Here is a 13,964-nt window from a genome sequence, read left to right on the forward strand (position 1 = left end):
TTTTACTGGACCAAGGCTGTCAACGGCTGCTCGTATTTTCGTTCGACCTATTTTGAATGTCTAAATTGCTTTCTTCCCTTGGTTTTTTTTTTTAAGTCTGCTGTTGGAATCGGTAACAGTAAATTTCAGTAACAGTGGAACCCCGCTTTCCGTACACCCGCTTAATACGGTCACCCTCATATAAACAACAGTTGTGCTTTTCGCAACAAAAATCTCATGTATTTTCTCTTAAATATGTACACAGGTTAATACGGACAACGGACCCGAGTGATACGCTCTCGTACAAATTTTACCTCACTTTACGGACAGTGGCTTTCGGCGCACTGTATAAATTGTCCAATATTCAGCCCTTCTCTCTAAACCTCCAACTAAAAATATCAGTGCGGAGCAAAGTCGCGCCGTTTTTTTAAATGATAACGATGTCAGTTGCGGTTGTAGGACCGAGAGAACATAAATTTCAGTGCGAGACTATTTGAATGAGCGTAAGGTTTCTTCAGTTACTTTTTACGGCTGAAGTTAAGACACTAAACATCGTCCTGCTGACTTAGCCTAACTATCGATAAAACGTGTGTCCGTGACACTCACTCTGAGAGCCCGCTTAATTGGGGTATCCGGACAATACAGACACTTGTGTGTCGCTGTGGTGTCGTTATTAACCGGGTTGTACTGCAATTTGGTTCAATTGAGGTGGTCTTGTGGAAATCAAAACATCCAAGATAGGATCAAGGATCCAATATGGTGATCACAGAGATACATGACATCATATGATGCTCTCAACGAAGCTGACTGCATTAAGTCATAAAAGACAAAGTAATTAACTTTAGCAACAAAGAAATCCAACTCAGAGTCTGCAGCCTGTCCCCCTTTACCACAGTAGAGTAGTTGATTAGCTTGCGCGTCTCTGGCTTCAGTTTTGTTTGTGAAAGAAATTATCACGCACATAACTAATTTGTCAAACAACTTAATCGCCTTTTCCGAGTACACGGGATTATACCATCACATTTGAACAAAAAAATGAGGAAATCCAAGGTAAACTTTGGGAGATGTATCGGATTCACATCTGATAAATACCGTAACAACCGAAAGTACAGACTGACGACATGCATAAACTTTGAGCCTGTTTACTCACCATCTACATAGCTTCCCCTTTTGAGGTCTAAATGATTTAACAAAAACAACAAATCTGTGAATTTCAAGACGTGGCAAGGCTAATGAAAATGTAATTAATTTTAATATCCAAATCACGTCACACGATCTAATAAACAGGAACTCGTCACCAAAAGCCCAGCCACGGGAAAAGTAAATAGGATTCTGAATTCTTGTCTAAAATGTTGCAGATCATATGGTGGAATAAGATGTATGAGTTTTAAATTATCTTTCTAGAAATAACGATTGGACACTCCAAAAGGCGGCCGTTAAAGGCACTGATGACGTGTTTGGGAATATAAGAACATGACTGAGCCAAAACACAGTGGCCAGAGTGAGGCGGTACAACTATATAATGGCATGGTTGGAACTGGGAATTCAACTATCTTTTATAAAGTTCATCCGTATTTTTGAACATGATAAAGATCCTCGACCCGAACAGGTCCGCTTCTAGAGAAACAAATAAAAGAGTCCCAACGGCGCTAATATCTTCTCAAGCCTATTTTCGTTAAAGTTAAATTGTTTCTTATGTGCTGGTCACCGATTAATACCAGTCTATCAACCTTTGTTGTTTGACTGACCGGTCTTTATCAGAATAAATAAAGTTATTATTATTATTAAGGCCACCAAAAATTGTACTTACCAAGACTCCGCACACTGTGAAAAGCCAAACTGTAGGAGAAACGGTTCCTTTTTTTACATTCGGACAAATCGAAAAATATATATATAAATATATCGTTTTCTAATGGTGTCACAAAGGCAGAAATAAACTGTGAATTTATGAAAATGGCCCATAACACACGAACAAGTTTTTTAATGGTTAAGTTTCCTTGCCAAGATTTATTTCAATCCATTAAAAAAAAAACAACAACAAGTTTTCATTGAAGGCTTAATTCAATTGTTTCAGCTAATAACAGTGATTCCTTGACGTGTAATAAGGTGTAACGTAGGTCAGTGATATCGAAAGCCGAACCACAACTGGCCAAATATAATTCAGCTCAACGCGAACTTTTAAGCCTCCAATGCTAGGAGTTTAAACCGAAATGCTACTCATAAGCAAGCTTTGCTTCTTGATTTTTTTCTCTCGACAAGTGTCAAGGAAAAAAGCAAGGAGTAAAAACTTGCGCATTTTCCCGCACTCAAGGGCAAATTAAATGTGTCATGCGACAATGTTTTAAGAAAAACCTGCTTCGGTAGGATACCTTCAGTTTAGTCATTACTTCAATTGTTATGACTAAACTAAAGAAAAATCAAATAATTTTAATTTTTAAATTTAAAATGAAAATTTTGAAAACTCTCCGAGAGCCTCAGAAACCAAAAACCGCTAGAAATTGAAAGGTAAAAAACTGAAAGTCCGACAAAAATTAGTAGTAGAGGCACGGTGTAAAGCTTGCGGAATGACAAAAACGAAATGCTTCACCCAAAATGTAACTTACTACATAATGCATAAAAGGAATCTGTAACAGGCCAAATATACATGCTGAATACATGCAAAAACTGCTTTAAACCTAACATTAAAATTAACTAGCGGCCACTCTCTCCATAAAAACAAAAACATTTACTGCGGACTTTCAAATTCGGCCAAAAATAACTCCAATACTGAGTCAGCCGATGGCATGGATCCGCTGGCAAACGGACTTTTGATCGTCAAAAAACTTTATAACAAGGCCTTTCCATATTAAAATTATTTATATCGACCATTATATGAATATGAACGGAAATGAACGAAACTTCCTATTTTCTGAAATTGTATGCTGAAAAATTTGCAAGCAGATATGGGGTAATTGAGTGGATCATTTGTTCTTTAGCGTCCATGGTGACCTATTTTGTTATTGTATTTTTTTATATGGAGGGGTTTACATTTCAGCGCATGTGCATGAATATAAATCCTTTTTTCTCTTTCTTATCAACTCTATGGCCTTAAAAATCCCACTCACATGTACTTCAGTTGTCACGTTCTATAATTATTCCAAGCAAAATGACTGATTCACAGTCAGCTGGTCAGTAGATTGTACTCATGTTGTCGGTATTGAATTTTGTGTTGACTCGTAGGATTTATTCCACGGTTGATGTGTTTACAGTTATTTGCATGAAAAATAACGTTTTTATGTGAAAACAAAATATCCGCCCGAGTTACCCATCCGTTCCGAATGGTTCATAAACAACGAGTTAAATTAAACAGGCTTGGGTCATAGCGAGCAAAGGCTGTAGATTTTGGATAAAATAAACAAAGCTTGCAGACAATCTAACTGTAAGGATTTAAACGGGCAACATTTATGTGATAAATATTGCTTTTGATCAGTACTTAGAAATAAAAGGCAAATTTACGCTTTAAGTTTGTTCTTGATTGTTTTGGAAGTGGGCTAGGAGAAGAGGTATATTGGGCGGATTACTGAGACCAAATCGATCACTGACAACCAATTTACGCGTAAACAACATTGCCGCCATTTTGACTAACAATTCATCCTTCACGCGTAGGACAAAAGCCTTCCTTCTACGCATTACCAAGGCTTACAAATAGTGGCCCAGAGAATAGACACTTATTGGTCAGTGTTTACAAAAGACAATGGGGACCTTTTAAGCAACGACGACGACGACTCTAGCGAGAGCGTCAAAAAACAATAGTTTTAATTAGTAAAACACTGGCATTGCACGTGCATTATAAACTTTGAATCATTGCTCTGTCGTCCTCTGCAAAACAAGTACGTGAAATGATCACAAACAAGGTGGCCGGTCTTTCGAAAGTTTGACGTAAAATTTCCCTGAAGAGAACTTTCGTTCTTCACCGCAATTTAATCCAAAGCTCTCCTGCGGTTAAATGGACTAATTTGATCACCTCAGGCGCAAACGCGCGTTCATGAGAAGACGGTTTGACATCGTTGGCCCAACTCTTTCAAATACCGTCGGAACACGCCTTAACATTCGGTTCCCAGTTTAGAAGAGTGTAACATACCGTCAAGGTTCTTGTTGCTGTAAATTCCCAATTTGAAATTAAAAATAGTTTGTCGGTTGTTATATCTTGTAAGCAACATAGAGCATAAATAGAAAGTATTTTTGTCAACACGCTAATTTTTCAAATTAATTCTTCTACTTTGATCTCACTACAGGAATTAGTCTTGCTTCAGTATGTTAGCCATGTTAATTACCGACTGAGTTTCCTGACGAAAAAAAGCGTGCCAACGAACTTGATTGCTCGTCTCCTATAAGTTTTAAGGAGTTTTAAAAGATAAACTACACTTAATGTGCAGCTTTGAAGACAGATAAAATTTGTTTTACGAAATAGGGGACAGGGCTGGAGAAGGAACCTCTTACGGCAATCATGGGAATGTTTATGACAGTCTTGGTGACTTCAAGAAAGCGTTGGAGTACCAAAACTTAGATCTCAATAAGTCTCCCGAGAACTAGGAAACACTTTTGGCGAAGGACAGGCCTATAGCAATCTTGGTAGAGCATATAGTGGACAAGGGGATTTTAAGAAAACGATGGAATGCAACGAACACCATCTTAGGATCTCTAAAGTAAAAGGCGATAGAGCTGGAGAGGGGGCTGCTTACTGCAATCTCGGCATTGTGTATAAGCGTCTGGGGGATTTTAAACAGGCCGTTAAGTATCATAATCTCGACCTTTCTATTTCCAAAGAATTGGGGGACAGGGCTGGAGAACGCAGTTCATACGGCAATCTAAGGAACACTTATCATAGTATCGTTGATTTCAAGCAAGCCATCGAGTACCACGAAAAACATCTAAGCATTGCCAAAGAGGTGGGTGATAGAGCCGGACAAAGAGCTTATTGTTGTAATCTTGGCAGGGCGTATCGTTGGGTAGGGGATTTTAAGCAAGCCGTGATGTACTTCAAGAGTGATCTTCGCATTGCCTAGGAGCTGGGTAACAGAGCTGGAGAGGGAACTTCATACAGTAATCTTGGCAATGCCTATTTTGCATTGATTCCGGTGACTTTGAGAATTCCATGGCCTTCCACCAGATGGCTCTTAGTATTTCCCAAGAAGTCGGCGACAATGCCGCAGAGGGACGTGCCTATGGAAACATTGACAGAGTTTATTACACCCTTTCCAACTTTAGAGTATCAAGGGAAATTCCTCAGACTTGCCAAAGAATTAGGAGACAAAGTTGGAGAATGAAAGGCCTACGGAGATCTTGGCAAGATATTCTATGGCCTCGGAGACCTAAGCAAAGCAAAAAAATTATACAGAAAAAACATATGCATCGCCAAAGGGGTTGGAGGCCGCGCTGGAGAAGGAGGTGCTTGTAATTTGCTAGGTCGTGTTTTGGAGTCCTCAGGTTCTTTGGATGAAGCCGTTGGTTACTTTAGATCGAGTCTTAAAATGTGCAACAATTTGTAAGCTCTTCTTCAATCTGAAGATTCATGGAAGATAAAACTTTCGTAAATTCTATTACGATACATACAGCTATTTCAATTAACGTTGTCGGTTCAAAGCATGAAGCTAAAAGACAAGACCGAAAGTTCACGTGGGATTTTTATGAATAAATTCATCAAAATCAGTCATGCCTGGAGAAAACAATAGGTTGTTATTAGCAGTCAATGACTTGCACATGCAGGGGTGATTTTGATGACATTATTCATAAAACATAATCCCACAAAACATAGTGGCCTTGTCTTTTAGCTTGATTTTAATCCGACAACGTTAATTGAAGTAGCTGTATACCGCTCTGTGGAGAAGCTTCAAAGCTTCAAAGGATCAATGAAGCTTTGTTAGTTGCCGAACAAGGACGAGCAGAGGCTTTGGTTTTTTGGCAATTTTCCTTTGCAGGAATTTTTTTTGGGGGGAATTATCACCCCCCCCCCCCCTCCCGTGATTATAGCGGAGCCCCATAGCTAAGAGAATTTGGTAACCCGTGAAAGCGAAAAATTTTGGTTTGGTTATGACGTCACTTGTCCACCCGTACGTCCGTCCGACCGTACGCAATCCCACAATGCTAATGCGCCCGTGTTTGTTTGGCGGGAAGTTGCATGGCGAGGTGTTTTACAACAGAAATGATAAAGAACACAAAATACAAAGTCAATTTATATGTTTTCGTTGGATATGTTGACAAACGTGGAAAGAAGAGAAAGAGAGAGTAAAAGAAATCAGAAAAGCGGGGACAATTAAGCAAAGTTCAACGTGAAAGCGAGCGATAGATAGCAAGTTAGAGCAGGCCGGCCGGAAAAGTAAGTTTAAAGAAGCCTCACATTTGTCTATATCACCCGTTTGTGATCAGTTATGGCAACTTTCAGAACTCTAAAATAGCTTTACCAAGACACTTTAATCGCTTTCGATATCACTAATATTCGAGGAGAAGTTAATTTTTGAAAAATATATTTCGTGGCCGTGTTTTTCATTTGCACCGCGCGGCTCTCATGTGATTGTAAACACACGCAAGTTTCAAAGTTCTTTATAAATAATTCTACCAAACACTATTCTTCTTTTGTTAACGTTTATTTAGAGACTAGAATTATTAATAAGCTTAATTAGGAGCAGAATGGACACAGTTTTGAATTTCCAAACATTTTTCCCCGGGAGCTATTTTAATAACTTGCTCTCGCAAAAAATACCATGTTTACGTAATTACGACGGCTGTTTAAACAGATCATTTGTCAATTAAAATAATTTCTTCCAGGCAAAAATCGATAATTTATTATGCTACGTGTTTCAAGCTTTACACAGATACTTTAATCGTTTATTAAATTCTCGATACCTTTGATATTCGTATAGAAATTAATTTTGGAACATTTTGTTTCATGACCGTTTTTTTTTTTTTCATTCGCTCCGCACGGCTCTCATGTGTTTGTAAACACACACACGTTTAAAAGCTCTGAAATAATTGTACCAAAAGCCAAAGACTATTTTCCCGTATTCTCAATTTGTTAACGTTTATTTAGATACTACAATTATTACTATAGGAGCAGAATTGACACAGTTTTGAATTTCCAAACATTTTTCCCCGGGAGCTACCTTGCTCTCGCAGAAAATATCATGTTTCAAGTTTGGACGGCCATTTACAGGTCATTTGTAAACGAAAATGCTTTCTTCCAGGCAACAATCGATAATTTTTCTTTATGTTACGTGTTTAAGGCTTTACTGACAGAACAATTCTCGATACCACCGATATTTGTATAGAAATTATAAGTCAGTTTTGAAAAATATTTTTCGTGGTCGTGTTGTTTTCATTGCACCACATGGCTCTCATGTGTTTGTAAACGCACGCAAGTTTAAAAGCTCTAAAATAATTCTACCAAACACCAAAGACTATTTTCCAATATTTTCCATTCGTTAACGTTTATATAGAGACTAGAATTATTGCTATAGGAGCAGAATTGACACAGTTTTGAATTTTCAAACATTTTCCCCGGGTCGCTCGGTTGCTCAGTACACCACAGGTCACCAAAGCGTATGTGACACAGGTTACCATGCAAGCGTGATTTAAGAGTTTGTATGGAGTTAAAATTAAATCGAAATTTAGACAACAATATTCCCACAAAACTCACCAAAAATATAATAAAGTCTGAAAAACCTTACCCGGTGTGTTTTGCTGTGTTTTCAATGCTTCTCAGTGCTTCTAAACGCTGTTTAGAGCGGTTTATATCTCTCAGCAGCTGTTCCACGTGCATCACTGTATTATGTTAATGACAAGGTAGGAAACTAAAAGTCGAATTTGAATAAAATTTGGCCCGTCATTTTAGGAGAGCGCTTCGAAAACCTCGCTAAAATTTGCTTGAAACTTAAACACTCGCTTAACTGTTTCTCCATATGGCAAGAAGGATGATGTGCGGTCCCTCCTGGGTAGCTCATTTACGGAGGAGTTCATTTATTGAGACGCAGGCCTTCGTTGAAAACAAAGTTCATTTCAAATCGGGTGCCATTTTTGCCGCCGACAGAGCCGTGTCGCTGGAATGTTGGAACAAACTCACGGTCAAACCTAGGCACGAGTACTAAAATGTGCCCAGCCGGGGAAATCCACGGGAAGCCTTTGGCACGTAACAAACCACACACACCCCCTCCCGGCTATGTGCAGTTCTGTACCAGCCAGCCGTGCTTGGCGTGACAGCAAGAAACGTCTCTTGAGAATATAAATTGGTTTTTGTGTTATTAATTTTTTTTTTATTATGAATTGACTTCGCAATTTTCCAACTCGTTAACTTACGAGTTGGTTTTTATTGAATAAAAGCTGACTGAAAGAAACTGAAAATTTGTCTTTGTATACACGCTCTCCAAAAAACCTTGAATTTCGCAAAGCTGTTGTTTTGCCGAGAACGGCAACATTTTTTAAAAAACGCTTAAGGTCAATGTTTTGCTCATTAAACCTTTTGTATTTCGAAGTTCTCATTACCGGTTTATTCCTTGTGAGCAGGAGGGCAGGAAGAAAAAATAATCTAAGTCGTTTGACAAGATCTGGCGATGAGTGTTTAGTCGTTTTCGGTAGGTCACAGTCAATGTAATCAAATTTTGGTACGAAGTTACATCCGCTGCAAGATGTAGTCACTTTCGTGGATGAGCAAATATGTCGAGGTAATTCGGTATAAGTTGTATATTTATTTATATTCTTTTGTCACGTTAATGCGAACCTAGCTCAATTATACCATCTTGCAGGCTAACTGATGAACAAAATAATGTTTTACGCGTTACTGAAAAAGGCCACAACAAGGTCGGCTGGCTGGTACAGAACTGCACTTAGCCGAGAGGGGGTGTGTGTGGTTTGTTACGTGCCAAAGGCTTCCTGTGGATTTCCCCGGCTGAGCACATTTTAGTACTCGTGCCTAGGTTTGACCGTGAGTTTGTTCCAACATTCCAGCGACACGGCTCTGTCGGCGGCAAAAATGGCACCCGATTTGAAATGAACTTTGTTTTCAACGAAGGCCTGCGTCTCAATAAATGAACTCCTCCGTAAATGAGCTACCCAGGAGGGACTGCACGTCATCCTTCTTGCCATATGGAGAGACAGTTAAGCGAGTACTTAAGTTTCAAGCAAATTTTAGCGAGGTTTTCGAAGCGCTCTCCTAAAATGACGGGCCAAATTTTATTTAAATTCGACTTTTAGTTTCCTACCTTGTCATTAACATAATACAGTGATGCACGTGGAACAGCTGCTGAGAGATATAAACCGCTCTAAACAGCGTTTAGAAGCACTGAGAAGCATTGAAAACACAGCAAAACACACCGGGTAAGGTTTTTCAGACTTTATTATATTTTTGGTGAGTTTTGTGGGAATATTGTTGTCTAAATTTCGATTTAATTTTAACTCCATACAAACTCTTAAATCACGCTTGCATGGTAACCTGTGTCACATACGCTTTGGTGACCTGTGAGTACACCAAAAATATTATCATGACGTGTAATCGACGGTCGTTTACAAATCATTTGTAAACGAAAATGCTTTCTTCCAGACAACAATCGATATTTTTTCTTTATGTTATGTGCTTCAAACTCTACACATTTTACCCGTGATACCACCAATATTCGCAGAGAAATTATTTTTTGAACATTTTGTTTTTGAGCCGTGTACATGCAATGCATTTGCGCCGCTCTGCCTAGCTTCACGCGCTTGGACTGTATAAACACGCACAAATTTTTTTTTTTAAACGCTCTGATATTTTGCTCTACAACCAAGCGTTAAAGTGTTAAAATTTGTGAAAGGTCCAGAATTATTTTAGTAGGAGCGATATTGACTGAGTTATGATTTTTCAAACATTTTTATCCGAGCGCCAAATAAGTCTGGTAACCTTGTCAAGCAACGACGACGGTAGCAACAACATTTGAACAAAAACAATCACTCCGCAATTAAATTTTGATACATTTCTTTGCCGTCCTCCGCAAAACAACAACGTGAAATGACCTAATTTAAGGAATTTTTGGAGAACATGAGCAAACGACGGTGAATTTTTATTTCTCTGTTAACTTGAACGCAACTCCTACCAATTTAGGCAACTTGCTAGCTGTTTACTAGTCTAATGCGTTTCTGAGCAACAATCAATGTTTTTTTCTTTATTTTACGTGTTTCAAGCTTGACAAATATACTTCAATCGCTTCGATAGGATAAATATTCGTAGAGAAACTAATTTTTGAAGATTTTGTTTCGGGGCAGTTTCATTTGCACCGCACGGTTCTCATTCATAAACACACTAAAGATCTGTGCCAAGCAACCAAGAGTGATTTCCCTGTGATCTCCTTTTCCTGACGTTTACTTGGATTTCAGTAGGAGCAATATTGACTGAGTTGTAAATTTTACACATGTAATGAAGAGAGAATATAAGTTTAATTCAGGAGTAAACTAACAACGATAAAACTTAATGTCAAGCATTAATTTATTGTTCACCTGCGCTGTGAAGCTTCCTACCGCTTGAAAATCCGCGAAAATAGATCGATAAAAATAGCAAACGGTGGATCTAAAGAGGGAACTTACGTAGTAATTTCTTCCACTGAATTTGACCTGCTCCTTCTTCCCATCAAAAGGACACTGTTATGCTCGGTTATCATTCGTTGTAAGAAGAAGTAGCGAGGTGAAAGCACTTGTTCGCCATGACTGATTTCAGTTTCTCAGCTAAACAAATGTCAATCCGATAAAAGTTTTTAGCTTTGACGCAAATGATATTTTGCTGTTTCTTGTAAGACACGAAAACTTAACGTTTAGGAATTTTCTTTCTAGCTGCAGCACTTGATTTCCATGTATTTGTGGTACAAACAACTCGGCTTAAACAGTCGAATTCCAAAGAATTTGAAAGAACTCGTTGTTTTTGGACACAAAATAAAGAAACCAACGAAATGTGGCGTCAAATGTAGAACTGGCGTGCTCAGCCAATCTGGAGCGAGTATTTTCGCCGCTCGAGATATCAGGAGTATGTAATTTTGCCCTCTGTATTACATTGATTTTTTTTTTATTTTTTTTATAATCAATGCACACTTTATTCATAAGTTCAAAAAAAAACACCTTTACAATACTAAAATAAAGAAAAAGAACAAGAAATAAAAAAGTTACATTTCACATAAAGAAAACACAAACGACTACTTACATCAACGTGGCTTACACGACAACTCGCGACTATACAATAAAATGCAAGAGAGCGTTTAATTGCATTAAGTTATTTGTAAAAAGGAAAAAAAAACTATCTTAATACTAAACAACAGAGAGCAGTTCTTTCCATTACTTGTTATGAACTTCTAACTTTTTATTCTGTTTAGCTATGGAAAGCTCTAATTTGTGGATAATTTTTATCTTGGCTTTCAGTAACGAAAGGGATGGTTTTATATTAAGATTTCGGCAATGAAAGATTACTTGCTTACAAAGGATAATAATGTGATTTATTAAAAGGAAATCTTTTCTAAAATATCCAAATGTTATATTAGTAGCGCTTAAATTATTGAGGTTGGTAAAATAATTTTTAAGCCATTCCGTTACTGAAAGCCAAAAACTGGAGGTAATTTCACAATGAATAAATAAATGCTCAAGGGATTCTTCAAACTTTCCACAGAATGTACACATGGATGAGGAAACTTTACCAATTTTGTAAGGGGCTTTGTTAGTAAAAACAATTCTGTGTAACAATTTATACTGAAATTCTCTGGTTTTGGTGTCGACACTTACGCTTCTAGGAAGAAGATAAATTTCTTGCCATGGCGAATCAGTTGTTGGAAACAACTCTTCATATTTGCTTTTTGATGTTGGTATAGTCTCGATTTTCTTCACAAGATCCCAATATAGCACCCTCGAGGAAGTAGGAAAAACAACGTCTTTAGAATTGTGTCTATCAGCATGTGCAGTTTGTAACTGTTGTTTTAAAATAGTTTTCCATTCTAATGGAATAGTGTCAACAGCACTCATGAGAAGAAAGTATTCAGTCATCGCTATATTTTTGTTTTGTAATACGTCCCAGGTCTTTAGTTTGCCTGTGTCATTTAACAGGTCACACAATTTGATTATATTTTTCTTAGCTATTGTTTTCCTGAACAGCGGTTTTCCACCTATACAAATGAACTTATTGTTCCAGATAATTTCATTTAGCACGTTCGGTGGAGTAGAAATGTGCGTTTGTTTGTAACTTGCCCACTCATTAAGACATTCCTTATAGAACTTTGGAAGAGTCTTGGGAAGGAATTTCACGTCATAGTTACATTTCAATAGAAATGAACCTCCAAATTCTAAAAGGTAATGATCTAGGAACACCTTCCACGTGCTATTATAGTCATCCAAATATTTTTTCATATACATAATTCTTTGAGTTTTAATAAGCGTTTCTATATGAGGCATTCTTAATCCTCCATTTTTATAATCACTGATCAAAGTTCTTCGCTTTATTTTATCCTTTCCAGATTTCCCGATACAAAATCAAAGAGTACCGTGTTTATCTCCTTGACAATTTCTTTTGTGAGAGGAATTTGGGAGGCTCGGAACATAAACTTAGGAATTGCAAAGGTCTTGATGATTTGAATTCTACCAAGTAAAGTTAAGTTTCTCCATTGCCAAGTATTTATAGATTTTTTTATGGACTTAATGATTTTTTCAAAATTTAGTTCTTGGAATTTTTGCCAGTCGTAGGTTAAAAATATCTCTAGAATCTTTATTGGCTTGTTAACCTTATCTATTCCAAGATCTTTAGGAGAATCGCCAAGCCAATATACCTCTGTTTTCTCTTCGTTCAGTTGCAACCCAGAAACACATCCAAAATTATTAATAACCTGTTTTAAAGAAAAAAAGGATTTAGTGTTTTTTACGAAGGTGGTAAGATCATCAGCGAAAACATTAAGTTTTATTTCTTCATTACCTATTTTGATACCTACAATATCTTTACTTTCGCGTATTGCAATATTAAGAACTTCAAGCGCAATAATAAAAAGGTAAGGCGACAATGGGTCACCTTGACGCACTCCACGTTTTATTTCAAAAAGATCTGATGCAAAACCGTTGTTCATTACACAGCTCGAGATGCCAGAATAAAGAACTTTGACCCATCGAATAAACGAGACATTACATTGTTGTTGTTATTGTTGATGGACAGTTTTTGCTGCATATGCGCTAAAAATAGATATAACTGCAGAAAGGATGAGGAAGTGGTAACGTTATTACGTTCGTACACTAAGCAGATTTCTATAAATGCTATAAAAAAAATTGGAGCCCCGCTTTTAGGCTTGGCTAAATATATATATTAATGGTCCGCCCCTTACTAAAAAAGGTTCAAGTATTTTAAAATGAACTATGTCACGTATTCAAAGAATAAACACAGACTCACGGTGCTGTCAGTCTCCACATACTTCACTTTTAAAAACTTGAAAACTTTCTAGCAAATCATAAATTGACTTAAGTTATATCTGGGAGAAATCCTAAAAAAACTCCACCTTATCGGAGAAAAATGTGGCACTTATTTCAGATTTCATAAACGAGAGTGAAATCAACCAAAAATATCGTATTTTTCATTTTGCGTGTACATTACAAATCATAAAGGTGACTTTTATGGAATTTTCCAGTTTCTAGATCCATGTTTTATTGAAAAGTACAATTGCCGGAAGCGGTCACTGATTTAATGAATGGTAGAATTGCAAATATCATTAACCATGAAGTGAACGAAATATATACTGGCAGCGTTGTGATTGACATTCAAGAGATGACCAAGCCTCGTTCACAACAGTCCCTTTACGCGTAACTTAAATGTGATGTTACAGGAGATGGCGCGCTCTGCATTTACAATTTGCCTACGCATTGGAGAGGAACAAAATGACACTGAAATGGTACAGAAGTTTCTGACATTGAAAAGAGGAGCACTTCTGGAGATACCACAAAAATTCCGCAGGCAATTTCCCAAAACCTTGTGA

At 37.4% G+C, this 13,964-nt stretch overlaps 1 protein-coding gene across 1 annotated transcript in view; it reads right to left on the reverse strand.

The window, feature by feature from the left end:
* The window catches only part of LOC146481451 (uncharacterized), a 106,469-nt gene that overhangs the window by 22,350 nt on the left and 70,155 nt on the right, over positions 1 to 13,964 (reverse strand). The gene's annotated exons all lie outside the window — the stretch shown is intronic.

Source organism: Pavona decussata, unplaced genomic scaffold (assembly GCF_977016875.1).
Source record: "Pavona decussata unplaced genomic scaffold, jaPavDecu1.1 SCAFFOLD_49, whole genome shotgun sequence".
Taxonomy (NCBI): Eukaryota; Metazoa; Cnidaria; class Anthozoa; order Scleractinia; family Agariciidae; genus Pavona; species Pavona decussata.